The 20070-nt window shown below is 36.3% G+C and overlaps 1 long non-coding RNA gene across 1 annotated transcript in view; it reads right to left on the bottom strand.

Moving 5' to 3' along the window:
* The window catches only part of LOC110462408, a 16633-nt gene extending 2960 nt beyond the window's left edge, over nucleotides 1–13673 (bottom strand). The window contains exons 1-3 of the long non-coding RNA XR_002464278.1: nucleotides 13578–13673; nucleotides 8550–8649; nucleotides 8302–8370 (exon numbers count right to left, since the gene is read on the bottom strand). This is a non-coding gene — a long non-coding RNA (uncharacterized LOC110462408). The remainder of the gene's footprint in view (nucleotides 1–8301; nucleotides 8371–8549; nucleotides 8650–13577) is intronic.
* Between the last annotated feature and the right edge of the window lie 6397 nt (nucleotides 13674–20070).

Genomic DNA, 20070 nt, shown 5'->3' with positions numbered 1-20070 from the left:
GTGGACTAAGTAAGAAGTCATCGTACTACTGACGTTCTTTTGAAACCGTTTTGTAACGGAATAATCTTAAAGAGATTTGTTGAATCCAGTCGCACAAGTAGTAATTTTTCAAAACCTTTTAAAATAATAGAAAGTAAGGAAATGGCACGATAACTATTCGGATCACCCTTAGGTTTGTTGTGACCTTTATACAGCGTACAAATCAGACCGTTTGTAAGCAGAGGTGGAACATACTGTGGAATTCGTTAAATAAAACGCAGACACAGCTGTGTAAGGTGTCGTTAGCATATATCAAGTGCTCATAAACAATATGATCATACCCAGCTGCTTTGCCAACAGGGAGTTTTTTGCAGATGCACTTGACCTCATGCAAAGAAAATTATCAAAGCAGTCGTTTTCCGGCTCATGATAACTCAGAATAACTGTTACAGATTCATCGATAATTGCTTTAAATTGTGCATCAAAATCTTCACTAGAGGTTTCGGAATGAATATCTGCAAAAGATTTACCCCAGTGAAAGGCTAGGCTAGCAGGTTCTCTGATAACTTCATCATTAAATGCCATTTCAGCTCCAGCAAACCCCGAAGTGTTAGTACAACGTTTTCTAACAAGAGAGCAGAACGTCTTTTGATTAACATCAACACAACTTTCAATTTCGTTGTTTAAGTCTACAATGTGATCCTCTGATACCTGTCTTTGCTTGTTCCTAAATAAGAGTTTCGCATCTTTGTAGTTTCTAAATGTGAATGAGTCCGTGTCACGCGTTCGACCTTTAGAGACCCAAACCTGACGACATCTCCACATGTTTTGATGAAGATTTGCAAAGTTTGCAAGATGGACCATCTTCGGAATGAACAAATGAATGTAATGGACCTTTACGGAGGCTACAGGTTGACAACGCAAACATCTGTGAACTGTCAAGGCAATTTTGAAGAAGCCTGCCACGGTGGTCTTGATAACCGGGAATACGCGAGCCCTGTAAGCCGGAATTGAAATCCCCCATGACAATTACAGATCCATGCAGGGAAAATGTCGTGCACAGCTCGTCAATCTTTTGGATGTATTAATTAAATAAGTCCGTGCCATATCTTGATGTAGGAAGATAAACTTGAAGAACATGGATTGTTTCAACATCCAGGACGAGTTTGATAAAGACAATCCTGTCATCATTAGCATCCACGATCGAAACGCGATCATTAAGTCTCTTATGCCACAACAGGGCGACACCTCCATTTCGAGATCGATGATCAGCCAGTGGATGCAAGGGAAAGTCTGCAATTGCTAAGAAGTTCTGGTGAATACTCTTGAATAGATGTAGATTTTCTTCAAAAAAACCAGTGTTCCGCTATTCCACAAATGTGAACGCGTTCCCTGTTTATTGCTTCGTGAATATGAGAGGCAGCCGACATTATGCCAGTAACATTCCACGACATGAAGCGAATGTTCGACATAACGAGGAGGAGGATATGCATCAGGCGAAGAACGGCAAATCTATTCGATCCCACCGTCGAGCTGAGAGGTATTATCGTTACCGTAGAACCGGTTATTAGAGACCCATTCCGGCATCGGATACCTTTTTGCCAAAAGTTGTCCTCTTTTGTTTTGGGTATATCAGATAAAATGACGTTAACCTGTGCAGAGACGCAAAGCCTCCGTTGGCTTCTAAGGAAGCGAACAAATATAACATTGACACCGCGAGTTTGTAGGTAAAATCTCACATCATCCGCTGAACACGATTCCGACGACAGCTACGAAACCACTAGATGCCCCCTCAGAGTTGACCACAGGAGGGTTTCTCGAACAGGAGGGGATGACTGGTAAAGTTGAGCTGGATGGAAGCTGTGACGACTGAGATGAATTTTGGTGATGAGATATACTTCAATACGTTGGAGTTGAGGAATCATCACTAGCTACAGGCTTCGGTATCACAAACGTACTTAAGCTGAGATTTGAGTCCGAACTCAAGAACTCAAGCTCAGCGTCCGTATTTCGTTATCACAAACTAAAAACTCAGCTCAACGCCTCAAGCTGAGCACAAAAAGCTGAGACTGCCCAAGAGCAGACTTAAGTTCGAACTCAAGCTCCGGAACGAAACTGTTTGCTATAAAATGGCAGGCTTGTAATGACAAGAAAATGCTTTTACAATATTGATTTGTCACAATCATCCAAAGTGTTGGAGACACACACAATCTTTACTAGACAATTATGCAGGTAAACCATAAATATTGTCAATTTATTTGCCATTTGTTGAAAATACAGTCGTTTTAATAAGCCGTGAAATGAGTCTGAGATGAATGGGGTCCAAATACGATAGCCCTGGGCCCGAGTGCGATTTGAAATATAAATAATCTATGCGTTATAGTTTCCAACCAAAGGACTTTACATGAAAATGAAAAACTGAGCATGCGATATTTTAAATTATGTATTTTCATGTTATTTTACTTTTTGTAAGACGATACATCGTGACTTGTTTGTGTCTAAGTCAGACCGACTTTGGGCAGGTGACAGTACCCAAATCGGATCACCAAACGATCATTTTATCAAATCATTGAAAAATCTGAGGAGGAATTATATTCATTTATGGTTGTATCAAAAAAAGAATATCGATGGGTGTTCTAACAAACGAACTTAGCACCCGGGGCTCACTTGAGATATTTATAGAACGCTCTGAAGTCACCAATCAGCGTCTCCGGTTTTTGAGAATGTCGGGACCCAAATCGGATCACGGCTTGAACTTTGCAGTATCGTACGCTTCAAATGAATATTTTTTTGTCGGCATATTAACATTTTATGATAACCTTTAGAATTTATATGACAAAAAGTATTTCTATAGTGTGATTTGCTTCCTGTAGTCCAAAACAGAGTGCATAGTCATCGCACGCGCCATTTTTTAAAAACGTAATCAAAACATTGACATTTGAGTTTGAATTACGTTTTCTTGCGCTATTTGAACTTAAAAAACTAATTATCTGTAGTCATAAAATGGTGCATGGCTATCTATTATAAGACTACATCATTGTTATAACTGATTTGTTGACACATTTTTTTTGTTATGAGTAGTTTTGCAAAAAGTGATCCGATTTGGGTACCGATCCGATTTGGGTAATGCCACCTTATGCTCCGAGATGATGTTACAATATAGACAATATTTCGGTAAAATAACAATATTTGAATGTGTTGACATGCAATTCTGGGTACAATCAGTAATTTGTTTCCATAATTTACACATAACAGTATATATTTCATTATGAAAAATAACAAAAACGATGCAAATACCTCGTAATGTAATTTCTCAAGAACGTCGTCTGATCGTTAGAAGCGCCTACTGACCATGATCAGTAATACTAAATACATTGCGGGACGTAATTAAATGCACCAGACAGCGACTTATCATCCATGAAAGCATTTAAGGTTTTAAACCAAGTAGTTTTAATATATGTTATTTTATACCAAAGTATATACAGTACCAGTTGAACAAACAAAGTCTTAACATACATATGCAAAAATAAGTTCCTTGTGAAACATGATTTCAATGATTGATAAAAGTGGGGCAAAGGAATGACTAGATTGGAGTATTATGCCACAGGGACCTTATAATGTGTTACTGCTATATTTAGACCTAACCTAAGGTGTTCAGAGTAAATAGTTTAGGTCCAAATATAGCGGTTACAAATTATCAGGTCCATGTGTATCTCACCACATGGTATTTACTACATAATGTCTACCATGTATTTTAAAACCACAGGTGTTCTGCGGTGTATTTGCAATCTTCAAATGTGTATGTAGATATATCCAACAGATTTAGATAAAAAAAAATATACATATGGTATAATTCTGTGAACGGTCGTTGTTTTACATGTACATACGATTGCATGGCTTTTAAAATCCATTAAATGTCTGGGGTTATTTTTTCTCGTTATATTTTCATAATTTGCAGTTTCGCAGTTTTCAAGATACAACAGGTGATCTCAGGAATTACATATTTTACCATAAACTTTTAGTAAGATAAAGAACAAAATGACGTTATGCAAAAAGTTTAGTTTCCTTTGCATAATAATTGGCACATCTTGAAAATCGCTCAATGAACAGAATTAACCGTATTGTGAAAGAAATATTCAGATATCTCTCTTTCATGTTTTAAATATTTCTCTCGATAAGTAACATTATAAATGAGATCAGGAAAACTCACTGATATATGAAGAAATGCAGGAAATTAAGAGGGAAAAAGATAACTGTGAACTTTAATTTGGCACGGGACTGTACATATAGGTACATGTAGATAACATGATGTATATAAATAGATAATTTTAACAAAAAAATATTTAGATTTGAAAAAAAGATGGAGGTGGATTGGAAATTTCCATAATACAAGATTTTCTGCATTTACTACATTTCACATTATAAGGAATCACTTCTCACTACCTATGCCAACTGCAATAATGATTAAATGACGATCAATGACAACGTAAAGTAACCAGAAGAAATGAATATTGTTCATGTGGACATTTTTAAACCCGTATTTAATAAATGTTTGCAACAATGTTAGTCTATTACTTGTAAAATGTGATGGATTAAGGAAATCAAGGACAATATCTATTAGGCTTCACTTTAAAAAGTGCGTTTTTAGACATATTATATCGAACACCTTCACCTCAAAATATAACATATATATACATGTGTATTGTATAATCGAAGGAATATATACACGTCTTGATTAGCTACATGTATTAGGCAATGTCACTTAAAAGTACCAACAATAAAGTTAGGTTTTACTATGAATAGTCTTTGAGTCACGACTATGTACAATACATCTCCCAGTCTCGATTGGTAGACCTGTGGTTATTGGGCGTGTTTAAATTTTACACAAAAAAATGTCACTTAATTTCTTGTCCTAAGTTTAAAGAAAGAGAATCATAACACTCACCCGTTTTGTGTCGCACCTGTAGTACATTCTTGATCACGTCGTGGTACCAAGTATTGAGTGCAAAGTAAACGCAAAGTCCGCGACGTAGCCATTTCCTCTAGATCTTTGTCGTTAACGGAATCTTTTTGACCACACAGGTTTCAAATTAATCTTTATTTTCATCATAGGAGCTTTCTAACACCTTTGCCTTTGCTTACCTCGAAAACTGACGGACACGGGAATCGATCGCATGAAAATGCATGTTGTTAAAAACAGTATTATTGTACTTAAAAACTGTTACGAAGATTATACCTCTTCTTCGTTTAATAATATTAAATTATTTCAAAATTCTTTCAGCGTAAACATGTGATTTGACACACAACAAGTGCGACATCGCGCGAAAAACTGCACAGTTTTGATACGATAAATGTGCTCTTTTAGGTGTGAAGAGTTCAGCGGAAGTTTACGTCGGCAAGCTCAGCTGAGCTTGAGTTTAACCAGCCGAGCTTAAGCTTTACCAGCTTTGTGATACCCATTTGGCGGTAAATCTCAGCTGAGTTCAAACTTAAGATTTGAGCTTGAGATTTAAGAAAATGTTTGTGATACCGAAGCCAGATGTTAAAGCAACTTCCAACGGTGTTGACTTGTTACATGATAGGCTCTGATCTGACGCATGTTGACTGGAAATCGGAAAACCGGATTGATTCGAGTCGGTGTGACTGAATTGTCAAGGGTGAAGGACAGGACGGAGCCGGGAGTAGTCGGTGATGGAAGGCCTTTCTCCTTGGGAGGTAAGTTGAAGCTATCATGAACGAATTCCTCAATTTTGTTAACTGGGTCCAAAGTTCCTCTGCAAAAGCTCTAACGCCAATGTCTGTTGTTTGCTTAGCCTTTTCTGTGACATTTTTTTTTTTATGTCAGACTCAACTTGCCGCATACGCGATTTCAGAGTTGACACTCCGCTTACAATAGGGGACGCGTTGGATATAGCTGTCTGTACGTCACCCTCAAAGATGGCAAGTTGTCCGTTTATATCACGAACGTCGTTGTGAATGGCTGAGGCATTACCAAATGGGTCATCGTTAAGACGCGAAATTCCACAACTATTGCCGTCGATCGACTTTGAAATGTTAGTGATAAACAAGTCTGTCGACTTCCTGAATTTCTCTAGAGACACCAGTTTAGAAGCCAGGAGGTGGATACTCTCAACAAAATACAACTTGGGAACTGTTTTGGAAAGATCAATATCGAAGACTGTATCAAAAGCCTCACATGCCTTACTAAGGTGAGATTTTAGAGACGACATATCTTTGTCCAATTTCTTTTGAAGCTCTACCGCCGATTCTTTTCGGAGTTTTGAGGTCTCTCTCGATTCATGAAGTATTGTGCGAAGACTCACTAGCTCCAGCTTTAGAGAATCAAACTCGGAGCGGGAGACAGGAGCAGGGGACCCATCCATGATCTTGCCCGAGCAGTTTGGTTTGGTTTGATTTTGTTCAACGTCCTATTAACAGCTAAGGTAATTTAAAGACGGCCTGCCCTGTGTGCAAGATGCATGCGTGTAGTGTATGTGTGTGTATTTTGGGAGGCTGCGATATGTTCGTGTTTATCTCCTTGTGATAGCGCGGAACTGATGCCGACTTTATAGTGCTACCTCCCTGAAACATACTGCCGAAGACACCCAGCAGGACGCCCATTACTGCGGTATCAAGCTAACTATTTGTTCTAGTAAGTCTTTCAGAAGAGAAGATATCTGCTATCTCGCTTACGGACTTACCGTTTATAAATTGTTGTAAATCATAGCAGTCTTTCGCATACTTCATATAGGATTGGCCCTTGAAAGTTTTCTTACGTGTAAAAAGCGAGGAAACAGAACAACCCTCAATATCCTTGGCGCGATCGAAAAGAATAGCCCGATACCAGGCAGTTTTACTTTCCGAATTAGTGGCAATATCAATTAGTTTGGCAATGTACTCATTTTTTGGAAGCTTGAATAAGGAGTTGTCAAACGACTTAACAGCAAGGTTCGGGTCACGTGTGAACTCACCATTTGACGACATGGCCAGATCGTCAATAGCACCAAAGATCGTATGTGCTATAACTAAATGTTTATTCCTAAACCAGCACACTCATAAGGAACCACATCGCAATGTTTACAGCCACCAAAGCTAATATACAGAACACAGTTTCGCCCCCGTGAGTACGGCCCGCGACACTATGTATGAGCGGGCAACCAGAGCGTGACGAAAGTTCGAACATGCTCACTTCATTGGTGTCCAGGTGAGTACACGTATTTACATAAAACAGGGCAAGCTTCACTAAAACTGATTTAGCGTCTCCTGCTTGATCGACGACACCAGCCAAATAAATGAAATTTAAATCCAAATCATGTTGCATTACCAAAAACAAAAAATGCATTTTCTTTCCAATCACATATTGAACACAAATCGATATTTAAAAAGAACCGATATTCATATCGTATCAGATATGATTGTATAACTGCACAGTGCACCAAAAATAGCTTTTACATATAGTGCACCAATCATTCGTATATCACGATTGATATGCACACTCTTGGGATTTAGGAATCGTGTGTGCGCATATGTCCGCAAATAAACGTATGTGCGATTTAGTGCAATTAGTTCATTACATTTACGGATTGATAAAATTCTGAATTTGTTTTAATAATGAACATGGAAGTACGTAATTTTCGGTAAGTATGTTTTGCTCTATCAAATGTTTCAATGCGTATTACACATGTACGGTATTAAATATGTAAATAATCTGACATTGTTTAGGTAACAGTTAGTTATGATAACATAAGGATGATTGGCCTGTTTTTTTTTCATTTCGTTTGTTTCGATCTATTTTGTTTCTCTCTCAGAAAATCAACTGCGGCATTTGTACATCTCGGAAAGTTACGAAAGTGCACCGGACGAGAAACCCACATGTAAAAATACAATACTTCTTGTTCCATTAATTATAAATTTGACATTTTTAACTGAATTTAAATACAAATAGACCAACAGATCTAGCTTGATATAATATGTCAACGTCCCTTTTAATCAAGATTATAGTGTTTTCAAACGAAATAGTATCTATTGATAAAACCATTCCTCTATTTATATCATCCATGATTGCCATCTCACAGTTTGTCCAACGTGCGCAAAGATGTTCGCAAGCTTAAATCGCACAGCATTTCATCTTTCGCGCATAGTGCACAAATCATGGTTTGATTTTTTTCTTCAGAAAGGGGAAAGTTCACAATCTTAAAATGTAGTCTTGTAGATTTCAGGTTATGGTGGTTATATAAAATCAATATATTTCTTGTTATTCTTCGACGACATATCATCTATAAATCTAAAATTGGAAGAGAAGGCAATAAAAAGGCAACTTACACTTTCAATATCAGACAGTCGAAATTCATCGTGTGTTGATAGAATGTCCGGAGGTATGTCTCCCTCAGACTGGCAGAAATAATAAGTATAAATTATATTAACACTCGTAGAAATATTTAAGTAGATATGTTAGTAAAATATGCTGTTGATATGTTTAAAAAAATGATAGTAACACTTCTGTTGCATAAATGTGCATTTTCTCTTTGAATTTTACATATATGAAATGAGATTAAATTTGATTTTCTTACCGATGCCATAATTGTTCTAATGCTTTGGGCAAAACAGTTATATCGTCAACAAGATATACACCTATTGGTCGATGACTTTGAAGACAAAATTGCAGGAAACCTGAAATAAAAAAGACATAAAATGAAGAGACGGTTCATTAAAATGGTTAACGTCTGCTGTTTCATCGATGACACCCGCCAATAGTGTTGTATTACTCGAAAGAAAAAAGGCATTTGCATTCAAATCAAATTGAACACTTATCAATATTGAGAAAATGTCGATTTTGAATATACAGAAAGAACAACTGATCTAACGTATATATATTGTTAAAGCCATTCCTCTTATCATATCATCAATGCATGTTTCCCCTAGAAAACCTGGTTTGTGATTTTGTCCTTTATTATGCGATATCAAAATCAGTATTCTTCATATTCGGATCCACCCCGTGAGTAAATAATCAGCTGCGACATATAAATAAGGCAAACAAAGGCAGGGATATTTCTATCAAAAAGGAAAAGTTCACGATCTTAGAATGTTGGTCATGTAGATATCAGGTTGTGGAGGTTATACACGATCGACGTGTTCAATAGAGTACTTGTTATTCTACGACAACATATCATCTATAAATCTAAAATTGGAATTGAAAGCGATATAAATGTTTTTTACAAGTTCTCATATGCTCTTTGATCAATTTAAATTCATATTGAAAGTAAAACCAAGATCAGCTTACATTGGGACCTAATTTGTATTTGGGGTAATGCATAACGGCTAAATGGTAACATTCTATTGTTCCAAGTTTAATAATTTAATGCAAATTCGCTTACGCTGTCATCATTTCTTTTTGAAGCTTTGAAGTCAAGTACAGGATGGTTGTCCTTCCACAAAGGAAAGGGCATCGGACAGTAATTAAAAATAAAACAATACCTCTAATGATTTCTTCACATAGGTTTATTTGTTATTGTAAATTCCAACAGAAGTGTTCAAATATACCTGTACATACATTGATTAATACTAAAATTGAATGTTCCAAAACCAACTTAGCTTGTCGTTTTCTGAATTAGAATTATACCTAATCCTACAAAAAAACCCATATAATTTATATAAGTCAAAGTAGCGATCATCTTCAGTATATACAAAAAAACCTACATTTATCACATGAAATATGTATGCATTGACACTATTGTAACAGATTGATAACATTTTTAATAGACAGGTGGTCTTTACAAACAGGGTGACATTAAATGGTAGTTAGGGCTATGTGCTATAGATAGCTATAGTCATTAAGACAGGTTACATTCATTTCAATCAATAGTGAGAGCACTGAGAGGTCAGCAAGGGCCCCGTCATGTGTCTGACCGTCACACCATTAGTTTATTTTAAGTAACACTGACCTTGGCATTGACATCAGAAAAATTAAAAACGCCTTTTGCACATGTTCATATCACAGTATATAACCATGTCCAAATTCAAAAAGATAAGACTTTTTGATTCCGAGTATTCCTAAGGTTTATTGTTAATAACAGTTACCTTGACGTTGGCGTCAGAAATGTTTTAAAACCTTATTGCACATCTGCATTTCATAGTGTTTCACCATGTCAAATGTCAGACAGATTACAATGTCCCTCGGATTCCAAGATTATATTGGGAAATGAAAGTGTGGACGGACAGACATACATTTAAGCAATAAACTGCATAGATGTGGCAGACCAACTGGAATAACTGCCACATGTGTCACAGACAAACTGAATGGTGCGCGCTATTTCCCAATATATTTATATTTCCATAATAAGAATTCGCAATTTTTTTTATGTCTTTTCCAAATTTCAAATTTCCCGCTTATTACCGTCAGGTCAGGTCAGTATCTAGAACGGCACAAAGATAATAGCTGACGTCATGCGCTATTTCCCATACAAAATTGAAAAGACTCCGCAACTTTCGTTAATAATTCAATTGATTTTGATTTATATATATATCATATTCTCGATTCATAAATAGTAACAAATGACATTTTGTAAGTAACTAATCAAGTGTCGTAAAACATTTTCCGATTTTATTGCGACCTATATCCGGCGCACGCACTCAACGGAAGCCCGCAGTAATCAGGTCAGAGTTATATTTGCAGTCCGGCATGTTGTTGATGTTGATCGTGCAACCGGAGAAGGTTGAATTGGTGAAAAATCCAGGCGTAAAATTGTTTGTTGATCTCACAGACACTTGAGACAGGCAGCTGGTGTTAGGGATCAAAGCAGAAGATACCGATAAGTTCGGTAGTGACACTGTTAAGTCGCTCGGAGGTGCAAAGACCAACTTCAGTTATAGTCTCATAAGATGAAGCTGCTATTGGCAGTACCTTAGTAGTAATATAGAAGGGCTTTGCCACACCAAATGTAAATATAATGGTTTAATCTTTTTCTTCCACATATGGAATTCATTTAAAACTGATAAGCAAATTTATTTGAATCTTTAAAAAAAAATCAAATACAACTTGTTTGAAAAGAACAGAAAAAACCTTTAATATACCATCAATATTCTTTCAAATCAAAAGTTTTGAAAAACTTCTCAGCAAATTTGTTTTAAAATGGTAAATTTCCTAGAGGCAATGTCAGATGGCGGTAGATATTCTTCCTCTGAGCAAACTGTCAATTCAATAACGTCACGTATCATATCGACGTCACGTTCAATTACCTGAACCGATACGGTACTAAACACTTCTTATGTTTGTTTCTATGAAATCGTCAAAAACTAGAACAAAAATGTTTCTCTCTAGGTGTACTTACGTGGGACGAGAGATATGCCACAAAGATGTTCCACATGGGGCACTTTTACATTTGATTCGATTCCATATATAATTAATTTACTAGTTTTATAATTTTATGGAAACAACGAAAAAAGCTGTATTGATATTGTTAAACTTCCTAGTTCGTTAAGGACACGTTACAGATACTATAAAACTAACTTATGTATTACTGAATGTATAAATGTTCGTGGTTTCAAAAAGCTCAATACTATTAATAAAACACGTTTGGTTATTTCCACAATACTCCTAACTGTTTCTAAAGAAAACGTTTTTAATTTCTCAATACTTCGAACTGGAATTAGACATAAAAACTTTTAATTCATCAACAATCTAAACCTTATAAGTGTGTCTGGTTCGTTTCTCCAATACCCGGAACTGAAGCTATAAATAGCGTTCGGTAAGTCCCATATACCATGAGCTGTATTTATTTATAGCTTTGTTTTGCAAATGCACCGAACTGTATCGATAAACAGTTTTGTTTATTATTGTAAATTTCACCGTTTTATATAAATAACAACTGTTATAACAAATATCACAAACTGTTTATACAATTGTTTATGTATGGTAAGCGTGGTAAGCGAGAGGAACAAGAAAGCTAAAAATAACTCGACAAAAAAAAAATAGTCTTTAAAATGACATAGCAAAATAATTATTCATTGCATTGAATAGAATGAAACACACTCGTTGTGTTATAAAAGTTATAAATATATTTTTTTTTAAGAATGAAAGTACATTCTGGTATTAATGTAAGTTTTGCTGATAAAACGCCATCAACTCTATTGAAGTTATGATGATAAGAGGCCAGCTACTATATTGTGTAAGCAATGATGATAAGAGGCCAGCTACTATATTGTGTTAGCTATGTTGATAAGAGGCCAGCTACTATATTGTGTTAGCTATGATGATAAGGGGCCAGCTACTATATTGATATTAGCTATGATGATACATATATGTGAGAGGCCAGCTACTATATTGATATTAGCTATGATGATAAGAGTCCAGCTACTATATTGATATTAGCTATGATGATAAGAGGCCAGCTACTATATTGATATTAGCTATGCTGATAAGAGGCCAGCTACTACATTGTGTTAGCTGTGATAATGAGACGCCAGCTACTATATTGTGTTAGCTACGATGATAAGAGGCAAGCTGCTATATTGATGTTAGCTATGATGATAAGAGGCAAGCTTCTATATATAATAAGAGGAAAGCTCAAATATTGTTAACAATCATAAACCCTTCTAAGATTAAACTTGAAACATATCTCCGAACACAGTGGTAACAAGACGACACAACAAAAAATATAACTCTGTTAAACTACTGATTCACACATACAGATATATCCATTGTGGTAACACACTGAGACACACTACCAATTACGACGAGATCATGTTGGTTAGTTATATTAACCATGTTTGTCTTAATGTAAATAATATCAATTCAAAGTCATATACTAAATTAGCTTCGATAATAATCTTTCTGACGACGAGAGTGTTTTTTTATATATTGCGTCGTCAGAGCTACGAAGCGGTCCTATGTAAACTAATAGAGCAAAATCAAAAGTGCTATTCTGTACGATTACATACAATGCACACCTCCTATGAGTATAATGTAATCAAAATATCGCATAATTGTTGAAAAAACGAACCAATGAAAGTAACTCTCTCATGAAATTATCCAAGTCTTGCGGAAAAAATAGAAACGAACGGCCATGACAGATCACGCGTGATCTAGTTATTTCAATTATCTTTTCTAGATATGGCCTGCTTGGCCAAATATAGTATTACTATTGAAGCCGCCATGTTTACTCTTTACTTTCCATATTGGGTCATGACACCCATATTTAGACGTCTGATCTTTATCGAAAGAGAGACGAACTTTCCAACGTGGCGTTCAATTCAGATCTTGATTGCACTTGCTACATAAACTTGATAATTTATCAAAATGTTAGGCAGAGTTTAGCTTCTAGTTGTACAGGATATCAACAGAAATAGTTCCTACTGCAACCGTATTTATGGATGCGGACCAATGTGCTGTCGATTAATTCTAACATCGCCCCGGTGTGATTCACACCTACAATCGCCCCGGTGTGATTCACACCGGGCCTCTTCCACTAAAAGGCATGGGATCGATTTAAAACCCGGCCGGGGCAGAGGAAGCTGCATATTTATACAATTACTAATATTAAATCAAATACCTGACAAATCTAAACAAACGTATATCATATAATAGACAGGACACATCGTACCTTGAGTAGCTCAGCCTAGTATATGTAACTTTCTCTTCTCGCAGTGTTACGTATTTCCTATACAACAGAAGTGACATATCCAATAAACAGTAAACAGTAAACAGACACGGTTGCTATAGGTAGCACAGTCTTGTGACCACTGTTTTGAACAAGTGTTACGTAAGAGGACACGTTCACGTGTAACAATCATGGTAGTTATAATAGTTTTTTTCTGCATTTAAATTGAAATTCCGAATGAAATGTTACGGTTGTTGATCAACCGATAGCGGCCATGGCATTTTAATGCAGTGCCCAGTCTTTACAATGTTGATCGTTAACCATTGTTCGAGTTCAAAACGTTTTAGGTTTCACCATTGACACATCTACTAAATATGGCAATAAAAAAAAAATAAAAAAAAATACCCTGCCTTGAGTAGCTCAGCTTAATGTAGGTAGCATTAAACTCACTTCTCTCTCAGAATGAAAGAGTCAATTCATTATATCAAATATTGTTAACGATCATATTCCCTTCTAAAAAGTAAACTTGAAGCATATCTCTGCACACGTTGACAATCCAACATAAAACATAACAACTGTGCTTTACTACTGGTAAACCCATACACATACATACATTGTGGTAACATACACAATATCCGGCAACCTACCAAATTGCGACAAAGCTATGTTGGTTACATTAACCATGATTATCGTAATGTAAAATTGTATCGCTTCTTAGAGATATATTAATTCAACATTTTAAGATTGGGTGATGATATTTGGCCAGAAGCTAACTTGGATAACGGGCTACGAAGTTTGATCAAATAAATGACCTTCACCCATATTGACGGTCACAGGGGTCAATTCTGTCAGTGGTCAAAACAATTTAAAAGTTTACTTTGCAAACGGTTTATGTTAAAATGGTTATATCGGTACAGAACATAAACAAGGTACAGATCTTGATAAATATGAAAGATGTTTTATTTACATTTACCATGTTTTTCGTTATGTAAAATATTATTGTTTCTCAGTAATATATCTATTCAACATAAACATACAATGAATACAGTGGAAACGAGACAATTCCACATAAAATATAATTTCTGTGGTTGTCTACTGGTTCACACATACTCATATACCCATTGTGGTAACACACGCACTATGAGACACACTGCCAATTATGACAGGGCTATTCTACTATGGTTGGTCACATTGATCATATTTGTCGTTTTATAAAGTATTATCGATTCTCAGTAATATATCAATATAACATAAACGTGCTACATTTGACAAATCTAGAAATAACTTAAAGTAAGCGATATAAAATACCGTAACTTGGGTAGCTCAGTCTACGTTATGTTGTATAATCTTCCTTCTTCCTTCGTGTTGGGTGTTTCCTAAATATACATGTAAGAGCAGTGCCATGTATTCTATTTATATGAATAGTTAAAATACTTCTAGACTTAACCTTCCTTCTTCCTCCTTGTTGGGTGTTTCCTAAATATAAGAGCAGTGACATGTATTCTATTTATATGAATAGTTAAAATACTTCTAGACTTCAGGCTGACACGTTAGTGTTGTTTTTGTCCTCTTTTGTAAAGATGGACAAAGAAGAGCAGCCAGCACCACATGCTTTTGCATGCGAGATGTAAATATAATCTGCCGGGTACACATTTCAATAAGCAAGCATGTAAGGAACGTTTGTGGATCAAATTTTGTTCTAACAATATAACATATAACAGCATATGAATCGAGTACAACCTTACTGTACATTATACCGACATTTGAGGACGTTTAACCCCATACAGATAAACAAACAAAATGTGTGTTTTCAACCTCACGAATTTGTCACAGTGCTAAATGTCCATTCCTGGCCATTATAGCGCTGTAGAATACTCCTGGAGTAGGGTAACAGTTCCATCCTCCTCTGATGGCCTACTTCAGCGTGTACTATCGTCACTTCAGCAGGAATCATAGCTCGAGGTGAGATTTCTGAGCGGAATATTTCTCCATACCTTGTACTGACTCTGATCCTTCTTTAGTTTTCAAAATTCATTAGTAGAATTGAGTGTTCAAAGAAGTAGGGAATGTGTATCTGTTTGTTTGAGTTGTACGTCCTATTCACAACTATTGTGATTGATAAGGACGTGTCAGGTTTTACAGGCGGAGGAAAACCCGAGTGTCCAGAGAAAACCCACCGACCTGCGGTCAATACCTGGCGACTGCCCCCACACGAATGTTCCTCTTGCTGTTGTCTACTACTGCCAACAGAAGTGGTATTCAACTGAACAGAAATGGGACCTGATTCTGAGCCTAGGCGATATCTTTTACTCTTTTAAGATGTAGCGATTTGGTGATGGCGCATGCTATGGCGCCAGTGCTGATGTTGAAATGTCGGCATGCAGTGTAGCACTACGTCCATTAACGATGACTTTGATAATTTGGTTGATAAGTACACCAAATCGTGTCGTTCTCAAACAATAGGTGTCCTAATATTCTGTCAGTGTCTGCATAGCTGATTCCTTGACGATATACATGTACAATGTCAACATCATGTGTTTCAATCTCTATGAAACTTTGCATCTGATGCTAGTACACGTGTATGATGTAAATCAGTGGAGTGTTACGGGCAAGATGTCGACCGATGACTTATTTCCAATTTAATAGTACTATCTCACTAAAACAACTAACTGAAGGCACCCAGTGACCTCTCTCTCTCTCTCTCTCTCTCTCTCTCTCTCTCTCTCTCTCTCTCTCTCTCACGTGTATCACATTTATTTAAAAATATTTTCTGCATTACGGAATACAGAGTTGGTGTATTTGTGAGATACATATCATTCTTTTCTTCCAAAAAAAAGGTTAACCCTAAATACCACAAACGAAACTAAATTACATAACGACAATTTGATGAACAACTGAAAATATCTTTAGTCAATTTTCTTTACAAGTTGTTGATTTCATTGACTGGTATCGCTCACTGTGGTGTTGTTTACCCCATCAGTCCCACAGTACTGACCGGTCGGTTCAGTCATCGACATTAGTCCTATGGTTTCCATATTGGATTGTCTCCATCTGGTTATCCTGGAATTTAACGCACCGGCCTGAAACAGAATACACATACCACTGAGTTAATGTAGTAATGGTTGATCCTAATGGTGTTGCAAATGTCCGTCGCCAGCGTCCTTAATATACTACAACCGATATAACAGAAATGTTTTCCTTCTGTCATGTAACTAAAGGTCTTCCTTATAGCAACACATATTGTAGAACATAATTTAAAGGGAAGACAAGAAAACTTAAAGTGTAAACAACAAAGCTGTAATTCAAACTATAAAATATGAACAAAGTGTATCGTAATAGCCTTACATATTGATATATCGTTATATGACAAAACTAAATTGTTATAACGCATAATTGAGTCGTTTTCAGGGGATAGTAAGTCGTTATTACGATATGATAATTTCTCAAAAAAACCACCGTACAATCTTCCATTACGAATGACGGTCTTAATAGTAGTACCTCTATAAGCATGTTGTATCCACGACCCCGATCTACTTTGTGCTGCGTTTTAGATCAACACCAGAATAAGTTTATAAATCAAGCAATCTAAACTGGATTATTATATTTCTTGAACGTTACATTGTACATAGTAAGTTTTGTACACATTGAAAACGCTCCGTTTTTTTCTTTGTATAACGATATTACTTCTGAGTTTGCTGTGCAACGCGACAACACACATTACGTTTATGCAAACCACGACAACAAACAGTACTTGTATGTACACCGCGACAACACATTACATTCATGTACACCACGACAACACATAGTACATTTATGTACACCACGACAACACACTGATGTTAATGTACACCGCAACAACACACAGTACGTGTTTGTACACCACGATTACAGACAGTACATGTATGTACACCACGACAACACACTGATGCTAATGTACACCACAACAACACACAGTACGTGTATGTACACCGCGACAACACACATTACGTTTATGTTACCAAGACAACAAACAGTACGTTTATGAACCAAGACAACACATAGTAACCTTTATGTAAACCAAGACAAAACACAATACGTTTATGTAACCAAGACAACACATAGTATGTATATGTAACCAAGACAACACATAATACGTTTATGTAAACAAAGACAAAACGCAATACGTTAATGTAACCAAGACAACACACAGTACGTTTATATAACCAAGACAACACACAGCACGTTTATGTACACCGCGACAACACACAATACGTTTATGTAGACCGAGACAACACACAATACGTTTATGTTACCAAGACAACAAATGTACGTGTATGTAACCAAGACAACACACAGAACGTTAATGTACACTGCGACAACACACAGTACGTTTATATACACCACGACAACACAAAGTACGTTTCTATACACCACGACAAAACAAAGTACGTTTATACACACCACGACAGCACACAGTACGTGTATGTACACCACGAAAACACAAAATACGTTTATGCAACCAAGACAACACACAGTACGTTTATGAAAGCAAGAAAACACATAGTACGTTTATGTATACCAACACAGCACACAATACGTTTATGTTGCCAAGACAACACACAGTACTTATATGTAACCAAGACAGCACACATTACTTTTGTGTAACAAAGACAACACAACGTACGTTTATGTAACCGCGACAACACACAATACGTTTATGTACACCACGAAACACGCAGTACATTTATTTAACCAATACCACACATAGTATGTTTATGTAAACCAAGACAAAGCACAATATGTTTATGTAACCAAGACAACACAATGCATGTTTATGTAACCAAGACAACACACAGTACGGTTATGTACACCACGACAACACACAACACGTTTATGTACACCACGACAACACACATTACGTTTATATACACCAAGACAAACCAAAGTACGTTTATGTAACCAAGACAACACACAACACGTTTATGAGTACCAACACAGCACACAATACATGTATGTACACCACGACAACAGACAGTACGTTTATGTAACCAAGACAGCACACAGTACGTTTATGAAACCAAGACAACACACAGTACGTTTGTGTAACCAAGACAGCATACAGAACATTTATGTAACCAAGACAACGCACAGTACGTGTATGTAACCAAGACAACACACAATACGTTTATGTAGCCAAGACAACACACATAACGTTTATGTAACCAAGACAACACACAGTACGTTGATGTTGCCAAGACAACACACAGTACGTTTATAAAACCAATACAACATACAGTACGTTTTTGTACACCACGACAACACAAATAACGAGTATGTACACCGCAACACACAGTACGTGTACGTTTTTGTAAACTAAGACACCACGCTTCACGTGTCTGTACGTTACAACATTGCACGACAAAACACAGAATGCTTTGAAAAAAACGGTAACATACTAAACGCTTTTATGAACGTTTTTGTACACCACAACAAAATATACAAACTGACTGACAACTCTGCATAATTCAATAGCATATTGTGTGTTTACTCGGCGACCTATATTATCTCACAGATACCATCGTTAAACAGGCGTTAACAAAGTCCTCCCTCATGGATATTTAAACAGCTCTTTAAATTAGTTTTATGACTTCATTTAATTAAGGTAGTAAATACAATCCTAGTTGAAATGCTTGAGTAAAATTGTATATAGATCGGTGTATATGAGACTCCATTATCACACTTCAACGTCATGGTTAGCGTGGATACGATTGCACTCGTTTGTTTATTTATTTATTCATTTGAATAAATTTAAATTCCAGAACTATGTGTTAATGTTTAAATGGTATATATAACAACAATTTCATATCGTTTAGGCAATAGGCAGGAAAAATGACAGACAAATAGAGAAAAAAAAATATAGTGTTATTCAATACTTGTATAAAACTGAATAAAACGACATTTGTTTCTGGTTTAATAGCAGAATAATCAGTAAGACTAAGAATATGGTATTTCATCTAAGCCTTTATAGAACACAAGAACACCGCTTACACTGTAGCCTGACTAGCCTCATAAGATATACAACAATACTTTTTAAAAAGAGAAAGAAAGAAAACACAGATAAATATGTCGATAGTAACCAGTTTAAATGAATAAATAACCCAAAAATACACCATGACACCCGTCTAATCCGACATCTTGTGGGACACAGAACACTGGTCAGATAAGACAGGGTGTCGAAAATCACACGATTCTATTTGACAGTATTTATTAGGAAAAGGAATCACACCATTATGAGAGAACGAACAGGGCTTTGGAATACGCAGGTGTCAGATTATTTAGGATGTCAGATAACAAAGAGAACACATACGAAAGATGTCAAGAGTACTTGTGATCAGATAAGACTCAGTGAATGGTTGTACAGGTTGTTAGAATACTCAGGACTAAGATTAATCATGATGTCGGGATACTCAGGGGTCAGATAAGATTGATGGCAGACAGAATGTCAAAATAATCAGGG

Source organism: Mizuhopecten yessoensis, unplaced genomic scaffold (assembly GCF_002113885.1).
Source record: "Mizuhopecten yessoensis strain PY_sf001 unplaced genomic scaffold, ASM211388v2 scaffold10787, whole genome shotgun sequence".
In the NCBI taxonomy this organism is placed as follows: domain Eukaryota; kingdom Metazoa; phylum Mollusca; class Bivalvia; order Pectinida; family Pectinidae; genus Mizuhopecten; species Mizuhopecten yessoensis.
Note: the sequence above shows the minus strand (reverse complement) of the source record. Positions and strands in the feature narration are given on the sequence as shown.